Raw genomic sequence first — 16,542 nt, 5'->3', positions numbered from 1 at the left:
TTGTGCAAACAAACAGGCCTCAGGGCTTTGTTAAGCGTTCACTATATTTCCTTGGATTTGGGAAGGAGTAGATTTTCTTTCAAACTAACCAACCTTCTTCCAAATTCTTCCTCAGACTTGTGCTGGGCCCATCCCCTATCCAATCCTTTTCCTGAATCTTCCAGGGTTTCGTGCCCTTTTCCTGTCTGATCCTTTCCCCAGATTTTCCCAACCTAGACTCCTCCCATAGATGGAACCATTTTTATTCTGCTGAACATACCCTAAAGTTCTGCTTCCTCTTCTTGTTTCTGCTGTGCATGTGCTTACTCACCTCTCTCTGGGCCATCTTGGCTTCTACTGTATAGGTGCTCAGCAAAGGAATTCCCCTACTGCTTTATCCCTCCAATTTGTAATCTTCACTAACAGGCCAGGTATGGCCCAGGGAGACAGCCAAGCCAGTGCTTCCTACCTCCTTGGGAATTAGCATGTTTGGCAGAGGGTGTGGCTGTCCCCCGAGACTCTCTACGAATGCTACAGTTTCCTAGCTAATCAGGAGTTAATCAGGCTTAATCTCCGATTCTATTTGCTTCCTTCTTTTGTTAATAACTAACTAGCTACTTACATTATCACATCAATGTCCATTTTATTTATCCCAAATTTTTAAATAACTACCTAAAGATTTCCATGTAGCTGGGCTGTGTCTTATTACTGTCCTTTCTGTATTTTCGTTGTATCACCTCTATCAGTATTTGCTTTATTCACGTATTTCTTATTAATCTTTTAAAAATTTCTATCTTATTTGAAAGAGTCCCTTGATTTTTCCCAGTCTTCTTCCCATTCTCATGCTAATTAACCTAATGTTTTTATTAGCATCTATAAGACATAAGAATTGAGACCACAAATTCAATAATTCTTCCCAAACTGGGTCTTTTGTTTTGTCTTCTTAAGGGAGTTCTTAAGTTCAGCCTTATATTTCTTTTTATCCATTTTTTAAAATTTGGTCTTCCCATAAGTACCAATAAAACACCTGTTAAAATGAGAGATCTCTAAATTTTTTTTCCAATTTAAAAGTTTTTCTAATTCAGATTTATCCTTTGGCCACTGATGGTAGGACATATAGTAATCCAAACAAATAAACTTCTTTATGCCTTAACCAAGGGTCACATGAGAATGAAAAAAAATGCAGCCTTCATGAGATCCAAAAAGGTTTACTCCTAGGATAGCTTGAGACAGTAAAGATTTTTGTGGTTATAGGCCAGTGATTTTCAACCTTATTTATCTTATGGCACATATAATTACTAAAATTTTATGGGACACCAAAAATATATATTACCTTTTTTTTACTGATCAGGTAAAAAACTAGGTAAATTTTTATTCATTCACATTGAACAATTGTTGTGTTGGCCATTGTTTTGTTTTTGGTTTTTTTTTTAAGATCTTATTATTTATTTTTAGACAGAGGAAGGGAAAGAGAAAGAGAGGGAGAGAAATATAAATGTGTGGTTGCCTCTCACATGCCCCTTACTGGGGACCTGGCCCACAACCCAGACACGTGCCCTGACTGGGAATCGAACTGGTAACCCTTTGGTTCACAGGTAAGCACTCAATTAACTGAACCACACCAGCCAGGGCCATTGTCATTTTTTATTTGACAATCTAAGGGAAAAAAGATCAGTGCCCCTGGCTAAATAATCAGGTACTGGATGTTTTTAAAATGCTTGTAGCACAGTGGTTGAAAATTGCTGCTATAGGCTGTTAAACAATGAAGATTGAAACAACAAGGCCTTTTATGGACTGGGAACCCTTGTGATAAATTTGCCTGAGAGCTGGACAGTTGGATGAAAAGACAAAGTGATTCCAGTTGTACTTGCTACAGCTGACCCAGTCAGAAGCTGACCTACTGAATACAACTGCTTGCAATCCCCACTCTGTTTGCCTGGCTGCCAACCCCACAAGAATGCATTCACCTTCTAGACAATAGAGACCAAATGGAGGTCATGCTAAGTTCTGAAAACAGACAACAAGACAACCAACAACAGAACAGTGACTATCAGTAGGAGAAAATAAAAACCTGATGGGCAACTCAAGAGCTGGAAAATTTTAGTTTAAGGTAATAGTTAATAAGCCTAGTAGTTAATGCACAGAAAAAGCTATCATTTCAGGAATTGCAGGTACAGCACCACCACCCCCAACCCCCGGCCTCGCTCCGCCAATCCCCCAACTCCAAGCAAATGACCTTTGTGTCTCTGAAGAGACCACAAACAATCAAAGTGTTGTGTAAGCCATTGTGTTCCAGGGAGTGACATCTGTGCCCAGGACAACAGATAAAGAAAATCACCCATGACACAGGATATAGATAAAGAAAATCACCAGTCAGTGGATGAAAGGATATTAGGGAAATTGCCGGACTGCAGCTTTCATCTGATTAACCTCTTTCCCGAATTCCAAATCCTTTACCCATACTTTTCCCCTTTACATCCCAGACTCCTTATCTATACTTTTGTTCCCTTATAAAAAAGTCTAGCTTGAAGGGAAATGTAAGACAGTCCGTTAGGGTACATAACCTGCTGCCATCATCTCAGATTCCCGGCCATCTGAATAAAGCACCCATTAAGATTCAATCCCTGTCTCTGTTTATTGGGTCTGGTAGGCGACAAGCAGCCCAAACACCTGTCTTTTCAGTTTCAAACCAAGAGTGCTCACACTAAATAACCCAGGGTACCTGAACCCAAGGGACTGGTTCCACAAATGTTTTCTCCTGGTAATATAAATTGGGAAAAGGAAAAAAAAAAAAAAAGACTCACTGCTCTACTTCCATCAGACTCTGCGGGTAGAGGTCCCAGAGTCAGACTTGAGAAGAATTCTTACCTTTGCCTGCCCATGCCAATCTTTCTATTTAAGCAGCTTCAGAGCAAGCAGTGTCCAGCTAGTGAGGTATCATGTTACAGTGGAAACTGTGGGAGAGGAAGACATTTTCCTCTATCCTTCTAAGTTCTTCCAGCTTGTCGAATAATCACATAAACATGAGACAAATTGACAAGAAAAAAAGAATCACTAAATTTAATTACATATGCATGTATAGGGGACCACACACACATGATAGAGACCCAAGACACATAGAGATTCCAAAATAAAAAGTTAAAATAAAGTATATATGGTATTCTGAACTAAGGATAAGCCAAGGTACCTGGATCTTCAGAAGGAAGGAAAGTCATTCACAGGATGATAAAAAGAGCATATGTTCCGTAATTAGGAGTTTGCCCTGCCATATAGATAGGATAAAAAAAGCTCATCTCAGATAATAACCCCGATTATGGGCAAGACTCCTAATTTAAATTCTTTAAGGTAGAAGTAAAATTTTCCACAATGGTCTTGGTTGTCTTTAGCTCAAAATAAACTACATGCTAAAGTAGCACATCCTGGGCGTCCTTTTATGAACCCCTTCATAGTCCTCTCAATCACTTTCCTCCCTGTGTCCCTAGACTCTATCTATTACAGGGTTTCATTTAATCCCTCTGAAATTGTGGAACTTACTAGGTGTTTCAGATGGTAAGTTGTATATATATTTTCTGGTAAAGAACATCAATTTTGACAAATTTAAACCAACCTAAATTTAACATTGCTTCCCTTAGTCATGTACTCTTAAGGTCCAAAGTAACAGATTTTTGACAGTGTAAATCAGCAAATTCTTGCCATTCTTTTAGTTTGTTATTGTTTTCTAGTCATTTAGTCATACATATGACACCCTCAGGCATTCTGGAGTCTGGCTCTCCTTACTGGCCTAATAACAATGGGCTAAGGCATTAGGAGAATTACTAACTCTCCCTCATAAGGAAGCTTCCTCAGGCAAGGAAATGTTTTTTTAAACCAGAGCAGAATGGCAACTTCCAAAGAATAAAAACAACTTCCTGAGGCAATGGCAGTCATTAAAGAGTACTTCATAGGAGAGGGTGGGTGATTCATTCCTTCCTTTTTTCATTTCTCTTTATAAGTAGCCAGAGCACTATCTTTGTGATTATTGTCTATGGCCAAAAACAAAAAGCAAACAAAAAACTAAGTTGTTCTTTACTGAACTACGGAATCAGTTGAATCCTATTCTTTCAGGAACATCAGTTCCTTATTTAGAGAGTAATTTTGGGTTTCGAGCTTGGCATTCTTTTGCAATATTATGAAAATTAGCCCTGCTACCATAGGGTGCTGAAATTCCTCATGTTCTTTGAATGTTTCATGTAGCCAGTAACTTACTCTCAGTGAGATTCTTTTCTAGGTGATACTGAGAGGGGATCAAAAGTTGGAAAATTTTAGTCTAAGGTTAGTCTAATAGTTAACAAGCCTAGAAGTTAATGCATGTGAAAAGCTATTGTTTCAGGAACTGCAGGTACAGCCCACCCTGACCCCACAGCAATTGACCTTTGTGCTCCACAAGAGACCAGAAGCCATCAGGGTGGCATCTGAGCCATTGCGTTCCAGGAAGAGACAGGCGGACCGCCTGGGGCACAGCTAACCGCCAAGGGCAAGAATGCTGCAGTTTTAAATCTAATTTTCCCCAAATTCCAAACTCCTTACCACACTTTGTTCTGTTATAAAGTCTGGCTTGAAAGGAAATGTAGAACAGTCAGGGTACAAACCTGCCATCTTCTCAGATCGCCAGCCATCTGAATAAAACGCCCATAAAAATTCAATCCCTGTCTCTGCTTATTGGGTCTGGTAGGTGACAGGTAGCCCGAATGCTGTCTTTTTTGGTTTCAATGTTAGGTAAAAACTTGAGTTTGCTATTTTCTGATAGGGCTCCAAAGTTTCTACTTCAGCAGCTTCAGAATGAGCATTGCCCAGCCAGTGAGTGAGGTATTATGTTCACAGTGGCAACTGTGGGACAGGAAGAAATTTTCCTCTATCCTAAGTTTTTTCCAGGTTGTCTATTAATCAAATCAACTAGAAAGCAATAAATATATGTATGTGTCTATATCTATATCTGCATTATCCTAGATCATCTATATCCGTAGATCTGTACCTATATTTATATCTATCTGAATCTGTATCTATAGCTGTATATCTGTATATATCTCTCTCTATATCTACCTATCTGTCATCTCTCTAGGACATCATTTCTCTTTTACCCTATCTAAACGGCACTGTTGCAAATACCCTACAATTCCATAAGTTCCAATTATCAGTCCTTTCTTGTATCAATATTTGTATTATTTGGAGTTTTTCTTTGCCAACAAGTGAAATGGATTTTTGGCTAACTTAAGCAATAAGAAAATTTGTTGAAAAAATAAGGAAGTTTATAGGAGCTGGAAAAAATAAGGGAGTTTATAGGTAGAGAATTTACAGAATTGTTGGAAGTGCCTGAGAACAGGTTTGGAAAATGAACTGAAACCAAGGATTTCTGGAAAGCCAAGAAGCACAAATTATTGAAAGAGACTTGTAGCAGCACTGACCAGGTGCTGCCACTGAGGTAAATGAGCTAAAGATTTTTCTTCCTTTCTTGTCTAATGATTTCAGTATTTAAATCCCAGAAGATAATATTCAATTGTGTAAGTTTAGATCATTTACTGGGGAGTATGGAAGAAAATTATAGTTCTGTTTGAAAGGGAAAATAAATGCTGGATGACCAAATCCGGCAAGTATCTCCTACATGTGGGAAAATGTTGAGACAATGTCACTTTTGAAAAGACTTAATATTTGTGTGTGTGTGTGTGTGTGTGTGTGTGCGCGCGCGCGCGCGTGTGTGTGTCTACTTCGCAATATTTTAATAGATGAGGTTTCACCAATTTAGAATTGTCACAATTTAATATATTTTGTTTTACTTTTGCTATATAATTTTATGTACTCTGATATGTATGGTTGCTTATTTTCTTCAAAGTTTTTAATTATAAAAAATTTATAATTGTAGAAGATTATATGAACTATAAACTCAACAATGGATTTATTCAGAATATATAAATATTATCATCTATATTTAACAAATGTCACCATGTATTATATTTTCTCTTTTATTTTCTTATTTATTTTATTGTTTTTCTATTATAGTTGTCCTGATTTTTCCCCTGTTGCTCTCCCCTGCTCTGCCCAACACCCCCCTGCTCCCACAGTCAGTCCCCACCCTGTTGTCCGTGACCACGGGTCCTTTATACGTGTTCCTTGACTAGACCCTTCCCCTTCTTCCCCACCTTATCTCCCTACCCCCTCCTGATATACAAGCACTTCTTTTAGAAATTATCTTTTGTATAATTTTTGTTTGGTTTCTTTTTTATAAGAAATACTCTATTTTTGGTCCCTTTTCCTTTATATTGACTAAGTCTCAGGGAGGGCTGATATGAAATGTCTTTCCTTTTTGAACAAAAAACAGGCTCTGCGATAAACCTGACAAGCTCAGAAGAGCCACATGGCAGGACTTACAAATTCAGTGACCACGGTAACCACAAAGATCAAATCCTAAATGCCTAACTAGGTAGGTCATGGCAGGTAGTCATGCCCCAATTAAAGCTTCTTGAGCAAAGGTCAATTTTTACCATAAGTGTGTTTTGTTCATTGTTCTTATGCATCGTAACCTTAAGTGAGTCTTCTGTTCTCATGCATTGAAATGTCAGAGTAATTTTCTTTTCCACACCCCTCAAAGGCACAGCTGCGACAGCTAGAGCACAAGATAACCAGAGCATAAGAGCAAGAAACTCCTCATTGCTATCTTGTTGCTTTCACACCACCTCTATTAACTGTTGATGTTAACTGATAACTCCCCTGTACCCACCAATGCATAATCAAGAGTCAATGTAAAGGAAGTATGCGTCTCTCCATTTTGCTTTTTATCCAATTCCCCACTTTGCTTTCTTCCCCTCCTTGTACTCTAATATGCACTCTGGGCAACAGATGTCATGTAACCTTCCTTACCTTTTTCTTCTTTGGTTCAAAATGCATAAAATAAGTTGCAAAACTGCCATTCCCCAGAGCATTTTCTCAATCCAGTTGAACCCTTGCTTCTAGACATGTCCTCAAATCCTGGCTAAAATAAATTCTTACAAAGCTTTCTTCTACAGGTTTGGACATTCTTTCATCAGCACCTCAGACTCATTTTGGGAAAAACTGAAAATATTAAGCATTTGTCTCAATTTTGCCTTGGAAGTGACATACATTGGAGACCCAGAAGAATCAACATAGTGTGAAGGTATTTTTAATATCAATGTATGAGATAATTTCACTATTATCACAAGATAGAAAATATTAGCACAAAATAGAAAGTTACGTGTGTGTATGTGGTAGGTGAGCAATCCTTTTATGTAAAAAGCCCATATGAATGTAATGTACTCCACAAAGATTAGTGGGCTGTATTTTCCCCAAATGCCAGCACCTCTCTGACATTATTATTGTGGGAGAAGTGTGCAGTCGCAAGATGAATTAGGACTAGGAGCACCTCCTTCAACCTGGAAACACTTGGTTAAAGACTTGTGCCAGATGGGCTGGTAGAGCTGAATGCAGGAAGCTGGAAATCAAAGCTGGAAAGGGGTCTTGTGCCAGGCAATTTGTCTAGAGTTGAAGCATGAGCAGAAGGCTGAAGTTTATTTTAGGAAGAGAGTCAAAACGTATTCAGGAGGAGTCTGTCGATTATTACTAGCAGAGCGGAAAGCAATGCAGGAACTGACAGGCCAGTCAAGCAGTAGGGTCAGCACAAAGTAACAGGTAAAAACCGTGCAGCAAGATCTATCCATTTAGGAGAAGGAAGCCACTTTTGCATTTCTCCCTGAGCAAGTGATTCAGATACATGCTGTTGAGAGGTTAGCTTTGTAGAAAAGGTATCAGTTGCGAAGATGGATCCTGACATGATAAATATGAAATAAGGGTTGAGGGACAAGGTATGGGAACTCACTGTGGCTTGGAAAAGTCAGTGAAAATGGCTTGTAGAAAGAAAACATGTGGGTGTGGGAGGTGCTCCTTTCATGAAATAAAATGTTGCAAAGGAAACTAGTTAAATTACTTAACGTTTCTTTCTTTCAATTTACCTTTTAGACCTTAATGAATTCTTAAATACCATGTTTTATTATTTGGTCTAACAATTAGGTTAATAAAAAATTTAAGAAAGCTAATAGTGGCTGTTTTGGAAAACATTATAAAAGAAATATTTCAATTGCTGACTTTTAGCTATGAAACTTCTTTCCATCATGGGAAGATAAAATATTTTCAAAGTTCTAATTTTGGAATACATAAACTATACACGAAAGTAGAAAAAGTAGCACAATTAATGACACGTTGGCCTCAACAATCACGAACTTCCTGACATTTCTGTTGCTATTGCCCCATTCTGTGTTATTTTTGTTCTAAATTATTTTAAAACAAATCTTAGAATCACATTATTCCTGTATGTGTGTATATATATATGCATATATATATAAAAGGTTATGCCTTTTTTCCAAACATAATAATACTAGTATCACACCCAACAAAATTCAGTTATCCTTAAGAACAGCATTTCTTTGTCTATAGCAAATAGAGCTTTTACTGTCTCTCTCTCTCTTAGATTTATAGGTCACATAAAATAATCCATCTTCCAGTTAATAAAAACACGAGACACTTTGAGTCTCATTTGTAAAGAGGCCACCTAAAATTATTCTTCTAAGAATGAAAGTATTTCTGTGTATATTAATAACCTCATGTAGGTAGATATACTATTGAGTCAGACAGTATGTTCACTTTATTTCCTAATATGGTGCTTGTGGCTTTCGCATTTTCAGTAAAAAGAGGACTGGGATAGTATCAGGTACTATCATGGATGAAAAGAAAAATTTCATCTCAACATTGAAGATACCAAGCATCTGTCCAACTCTGGGTGGTATCTTTGGCTAGGAACTTGTAACTCTTCTCACATCCCAGAAGGAAACAGGTGTGAGGGACATGTATTAACTCTCTGTTAAGCATGAACTCTGTTACAGGCGCTAATGTGAGAGACATTAGAGCATAGATTCCTGAGGAGGTCTGAAGAGAGTCCAGAGAAATACTTTTATCTGCCTGTTTGTTTCTGGAAGAGGCCTGCAAGTTATCTGAGATACCAGAAAGAAATTATCAGAGAGAACTGCTACTTTGTCTTCATACATTTATAAAAATTGTAATGCTGTTGATTATGTGGCAAAAAACAATATTGAATACATTTTGTTTTCAGTTGAAGGGAGCAAAGATTATTTGATGAATCTGTATCAGTGATTCTTTTTGATAACTCAATTAGTCCAGGCTTCACGCTTGATATAATGAGTCCAATCTTTATTCTATAGTTCAAAAGGCATGATAAAATAAGAAAAGATTTTTATGACTATCCTCTTACGCTGCAACATATACATTTAAAAACCATAGAGAAATAATAGAGACTGATTTGACTAGAGACTAGTGAAATGGTAGAGGGCCAAATAGAAACCAGGCAGCAAATCTAACTAATATATGAATTATAGAAACCAATATAAAAAGTTAAATAGAACATAATTTCTATTTTACATAATTTTGATAGACTATGTGCTTTTAGAAAATTTATAGTTCATTTATGACAGGTGCCATTTAAAAAAGATGCTTAGTAGTAGAACACAGAGATATTAGAGTCAGCTGCACCTAAGTTGGCATAATATTTCTTCCACTTAATTACCATGTGTGACCTTGACATACTATTTTTTAAAAATCTCAGTAGACTGTTATATAAATTTTGATATCAATAAAGGTTAAGAATGATAACATATAGAAAGCATGTAGTATTACATAAATGTTAGTTCCCTTTCCTACATTAACCAGTATAAAAGAGTAGCATGAAATAATTTTGAGATAAAGACGTTGGTGGGCAGGGCATTGTCTCTAAAGCAGAAATAATAAAATATTATAGGATAACTATATATTGAGGCTTTTAAAGGAGGCTAGGAGATAGTAAGATTTTACTGAAAGCATAGACTTTATCTTATTTATTTTCTTATTTTACCAGGACCTAAATCAAAATTTTGAACAAGGTGAGTACTCAGTAAAACTAGATGCTTAATGAATGTCAAAAACTATTTTTGACATTGAAAACACTTGTCAAGATGACCACTGCTCAGTTAGGACTGGGTGGCATATAGCAGGCCAGCTACTTCAGGAGGATCAAAAGAAAGGCCAGATATAGATTAGACAGACAGATTTTATGTATAATCGTATATATTTATTTATTTTTGAGGTACCAGAAAATGGCTTGGGCAACCAACAATTTAGAAGCCTACTTTCCAGAAATTCTAAAATCGCATTGAGGTGATCCCAACATTCTGTGTGCATTTGCCAACTCCGAGAACAGTGAAGAGACCAAAAACTGGACAGAGAATGACTGCTCTGAGGCAGAAAAGCCGGTGGAGTTTTCAGTGGTTTCATGGCCTGGAGAGACAAGACTAGATGAGGAGGCTTCTGCAGCAGGCAAGGCTTGAGGGCCTAAGGATGTGGAGTGAGCCCAACACTCAACACTAGTTTTAAGCTCCATAGAAAGTGAGGCTAAAAGTCAAGCAGAAAGTAGCTGACAGGCAGAGCTGTGTTTCTTTGCTATGTTGTAGTCCTGGAGAAACAAAATTTCTAATTTAAGACCATTCAAAGGGGAAGGAGTACTCAGGCTCTCATTTACAAACCACAGAGTGCATACCTCAAAGGGAGACTGAGTCTTACTGGGAGTATAACTGAACCTGAACCCATTTAGCCTGGCATTTGGTTGGATTGTTAATATGTCTCATTCCTATCTTCTTACAAGTGAAGAGAGTGAATTCACTACTGAGGTGGGTAACCTCATCCAGTACCTCTACTATTTCTCATACAACATATGTGCTCTTCAATAAAAAAAAAATTATATATATATTACCAACAAACCTCACAATAGAATGAAGAAAAGGAACAATAGGGGAAAAAACCCACACTTAATCCAGATACTGGCATTTTAACAGATACAGACTTTTTAAAAAGTGGACTTTTATTTTCAAAATAATAGATGAAAAGATGACAAATTGGACCAAAAAAGTAGAATATAAAAGGAGTATAGTATTGAAAAATACCTACACTGACAGTAAGGACTCAGTGGGTGAGTCTAAGGACACAGGGTACACAGTGAAGAAAGAGTTGGTGGACTGGAAGCTTGTACCGTCTACGGTTGGTGCCCAGGGCCGATCTCTTCCCAGGGCTAGTTCTCCTGTCCCTCAGCTCCTGGGTGTGTGTGCTGCTACCAGCTCACAGCCACGCCCTTCTCTGGAGAAGCGCTCAGAACCCTGTCACCCAGAGCACACTGGAGGTTTATACACTCCCCTGAGGGTGACCCACAGTCAATCATTTTTGTTGGTAAGAAATCTATACCATGAAATTTACACTCTTTACAAATGCAGCCAACAATTGGTGTATATGGTGATATAAAAACACAGACTCCCTAAGGCAGACGCGCTCGCGTACTCTGTTCTCCAGAGCGTCTATGGGATCTGGCTGAGGCTGGGCTCCAGCTGAACTGTCTTTGCTTGTCTCCTCTGCTCTCCTGCTTTGCTTTTTTCTTGAAGGTTCCTTCTACAAAACACTCTCAAAAAACCACTTGCACAAGTATCCTCATCTCATGTTCTGCTTCTAAAGAATCTAACACAAGAAAGAGTGACATTTATTGATGATAAAAAGGCAATCTACTAGAAGGTATAGTAATTCTAAATTTGAGTTCATCTGATGGAATCGCTTCAAAAATGTAAAACAAATAATTGTAAAACAAATGTGGGTAAGACCATTCAACAAAAGCTATAAAACATTAGTGAAAGAAATGAAAAGGAAACTTGAATAAATTGAGAGATATGCCAAGTTCATGGATTGGCAGATGACTAGAATAAAGATCTCAGTTCTCATCAAGAGGGATCAGGGGTTTCGGGGAGATACATTTAATGTTCAATTTCTTAATCTGCAAAGTAACAGCTACATGCATCTGTTTTACGTTATAGAAATAATTTATTTTTTAAAGATAGACATAGTTTATAGCTACTCAGTTCCATTGTGAAATATGAGGGAAATACTTTGAGACCCAACTTGTTATCTCTAAATATTTTATGCCAGTATTATTTTTATCTCAGAATCTAAATATTTGATTACTTCCATCTTACTGTATCATAAGTGCTTGTCTTATCTCCTAAAAAATTCATTTTTTAAAAACAGGCTGGCTTAGATTTATATCTCGTACTGTAAATGGCTAGTGTAGTGGTAAGCATATAAGAAATCTAGTAACATTTGAACAACAATAAAAAAAAGAAAAAAAATAAAGAAATCTAGTAACATTTGTCCATCTCTTGGGAGAAGCCACCTGCCATGGCCAATGAACATTTCTGCACATTCTTAGTACTGCAAGCATGCAAGGCCCCGACTATTCTTTACTGAGGTTGTTTCTCAGCAGGTCTTTGAAGAAAATAACCTTGAAGGATGAGGGAACACTTCTCTCTGGACAAAGAGCAAGCTAAAAAAGCAACAAGTCCTCTAAGCTCAAGGTCCTTCTCCTGCATGCAGCCCACTGAGAATGCGTGCATCATTAGGGCCACCCGCGCCGTCCTTCCCTACATGACTAGTGAGACGCGAGAACCAGCGCAAATGAAAATGATGACCTCAGTAATGAGCCTTTTATTTCTGACATGCAGTCTTGCATCTCTTGCCAAAATCCATGAAGCATTAATGAGTAGGGTAAAATCTTGTACCTTGCAGGATTTTTGATATTAGTCAGATAGCTAAAAATGTAGGAGAGTAAAGAGGGAAACAGAAGAAGAAATAATGCAGATTACAGCTATTGCTAAGTTAAAGATGAAGTGATAAATCATACAATAAAAATTAAATATCATACATGTGAACTATACAATAGAACCTTAAATTCTATATACAGCATATCTTGGGTAACAAATCTGGATACATAAGCCTTTAGGAAAATAATATTATTAATATACTAATAAGGTAAAAAAAAGAAATTCCTTTTTTTTAAAGCTCTCTCACTCTCATCACCAACATCAAAGAAAACCTCCATCCTTTTGGATCGGTTAAATTCATTTAAAAATCATTTTGTAAACATTGTCCTCATGACAGAATGAGCTGTGCAAGGATCCATTGACTCAGGTAGGTGCTAGAAAACAAGATTAGACCCTGGTGGAAATGAAGAAAAAAACTTAGGAAGATACCCATAGGACAAGGCTCTAGAAAACAGCAAGTGGTGACATAGCACTCATTAGGAAGGCTAATATATTCAGAATTAGGCTGCTATATAGAATTTTTGTTTCTATAAAGATTTCACTAATGGAGATGACCTAGAGAAATTCCCAGAGAGATGTTATCCTACGTGACATAGGCTGAAATGCCAGCAGAGCTTTGGGGATCTTTACCTATGAATAGCTAAGGAATTAAAGGCAAAACAAACAAACAAACAAACAAAAACTGAAAACAGAACAGCTTTGAACAATGCCCTCTTTAAGGTAGCACTTACTTATTTAGATGAGGCACATTTCAAGTTTTCTGTAGCTACATGAATCTATGTCTACCTTCTTAGGCAATTCAGTTCTAGACTAGGAAATATATAATCATTAAATCCAATGGAGAAAGACAACTACAATATGATTTCACTTATATGTGGAATCTAATAAACAAAAATATAACCTAACAAAATAGAAACAGACTCAGAGAGAGAGAGGACAGACTGACAGCGGTCCGAGGGGAGGGGGTCACAGGGCTGGATAAAAAAGTAAAAGCATTAAGAAAAAAACCCCTCATAGACACAGACAGCAGTATGGTGATTAGCAGAGTGAAAGGGGGTTCGGGAGTGGTGGAAGAGGATAAAGGGGAGGCGAATGTTGATGGAAGGAGACTTGATTTGGGGTGGTGACTATACAATACAATATTCAGATGATGTATTATAGAATTGTACACCTGAAACCTAAATATTTCATTAACTAATGTCACCCAATAAATTCAATAAAAAAGAAAACAATATATAAAATATACTAAAAATAAAAATCTGGTGAGGAAGTTAGGAAGAAAGTTCTAAGAACATATAATTCTGTATAAAATTTGACATAAATTAATAAACTAGGTGTTGGAAAACTGATGTAGAAAAGGAGATAATGGATATAAATTCTCAGAATAAAAAACAAGCTCTCTGAGTAGAATGACAAAACCTTCCTTGCAAAGGAAGATAAATAGGAGTTAGGACAACTAAAGAACAAATAAGTTTTAGTCCTAATATTTTAACTTCTATGCTGTATGTTTGTTTGGTGTAGTAAGCCCTAAGAGAAAAAAACATATAAACAGAGTGTTTGACGGGAGACATTCTTAAGAATTAGTATGGACTATGAGCAAAATAATATATGAAAAAGAACAAATTTCCTGAACAGAGATTGAAATAGAGGTGATGGAAAATTAAATAAATAGATGGGAAAAAGTATACGAAATTTGGGAAAAGAGTAGGTATTTGTTAAATAGCAGTATCTGGTACATTTTTAAAACTTTTTATTTTGAAATAATGTTACACTTGCCAACGAGTTGCAGTGATAGTCCCAAGTATTCTTATATATCCTTCCCTCCCCTTCCCCTATGTTGCATTTTACAGAACCATGGTATATTCAACAGAACTGACTGGTTGATAAGGGGTCTTTGAAAATTGGGGAAAAAGCCAGGATAATTAGAGGAAGCTGTGGTCAGAAAGGAGGCCCTGAGAAGTGGAAACTTAAAAGAACATCTAGAACCAATCAACAGAATATAATCAGAAAGCTTAATTGGGCATTCAAAATACTAAATATGTGGACTTTGTACTTCTATGGTTTAGCTGTTTCAAAACAGAGATAGAATTCACCATGATGGCAGCAAGATAACTATTTTTTCTTTTGTACAGAAAGTTAAAGAAAAAGCAATTTAGTTATTTTAATTCTGCAGATGCATTGAGATTATGATCTCTTTTTAAATATTTACTTATGATAGGCTTAAGAGTGCTTTGATAATTAGACCATCTATTATGAAGATTGCCTAGAATGTGTTCTTTTACCTCTAAAGTCAACATTCTTCAGTGAGAACCATGTAAAACTTTTGTTCTGAAACTCCCAGGAGTCTGTCACATTTGTCTGACTACAATAAATTCATATTTTTATTAATGATTTTAAGCATCATGATCTATAGGTAATTATCTTGTAGAGTCCAATCTTATTCCCAAATTTCTTATAAAGTTCTCCTATGTAGATCCATCTATCAAAAAGATAAAGTTGAGCAAGGCATGGAAAATAAGAAGAAATGCTGTTCAGCTTTCAGTGTATATCTATGTCAATACATGATATAAAGAAGCTCTTAGAAGGGAGGGGAGTGTTGGGGGGAATGGGTGAAGAGGTGAGGGGATTAAGAAGTACAAATAGGTAGTTACAGGATAGCCACGGGGATGTAAAGTACAGGAGAGGAAATGGAGTGGCCAAAGAACTTACACGCATGATCCGTGGACATGAACAATGGTGTGGGGATGGCCTGGGAGACTGGGGGGACGAGAGGAGGGAGGCAATGGGGAAAAATAAGGACAACTGTAATAGCATAATCAACAAGATATAATTTTTAAAAAGATGAAAAGTACAAAAAATAAAGAAGCTCTTAGAGGCTGCCCTAGAGTCCCTCACATGGCATATCTGATTATTGCTAATGTCAGGTTTTGCTCCCGTTATTCTTGGAGGCTAGCATCAGGTGCTGCCTTGTAAATAACTCTTTTCAAGTGTGATATAGATTGTCAGACAAAGAAATAAACAAAAGTGAAATGTCAGCCAAAGTAAATATTAACTTAAAATCTATAACCCTAGGTTCAAAATGAAGTAACATTTTTTGGCTAACTTCTGAAGTTTTGCTAAGCTGTCTGCACTTGGAGGAAATGGGAAAGAAGCAAAAAAAAAAAAATAGAAAGACAGAGCTAAGAAAATATTATATTAGTGCTATTAGTGTTAATAGGCACAACCACTTATGAGAGAAAGCAGACCTGGAAGTGAGATGTGCATTCTCCTCAACAACCAGTGTTAATCCTGTCATGAACATTTCTTCCTCAGTCCCAGCCTGAGCATGTGGGAATCTCAATTCTTCCTTGGAGCATGATGTTGCTTTCCCCAGGACACCAGTGCAGGCTTTCCTCGAAAAGCCTTCTGTGCCACTTAGCCTGTCACCACCCTTGAAACAGGTCAAATCTGGTTCTGCGTGTTCCCATAGAGTTCTGCTCAGTCTTCTGGAGTTGTGCCACTAGGAAGAGTATTAGGGGATTAATTTCATTGCCAAGAAAGATGTCACACTAGCTGTTTATTTCTTTATGGGTTGAAGCCTTTCTCATGGAATTGAACAGATGCCTTAGAGTCTTAGGCTTAATTCACTTACAGTGGACCAAGTGCTTTCGTGTTACATGGACACATTTGCCTTCATGGTAACAAATTCATGGGGAGATCATAGCTGCTATTAGTATTTTCAAATTTATAAATTAGGAAAATGAGTCTTAAACTGTTTTATTGATTTGTTAGGTCTTATGTATTTTACCCCTTTTCCCATATACTTTCTATTATATTACCCATGATTATCTTTTCATTA

Source organism: Pteronotus mesoamericanus, unplaced genomic scaffold (genome assembly GCF_021234165.1).
Source record: "Pteronotus mesoamericanus isolate MK-2021 breed Mesoamerican mustached bat unplaced genomic scaffold, CSHL_Meso_final scaffold_232, whole genome shotgun sequence".
NCBI lineage: Eukaryota > Metazoa > Chordata > Mammalia > Chiroptera > Mormoopidae > Pteronotus > Pteronotus mesoamericanus.
This window is presented reverse-complemented; position numbering follows the sequence as displayed.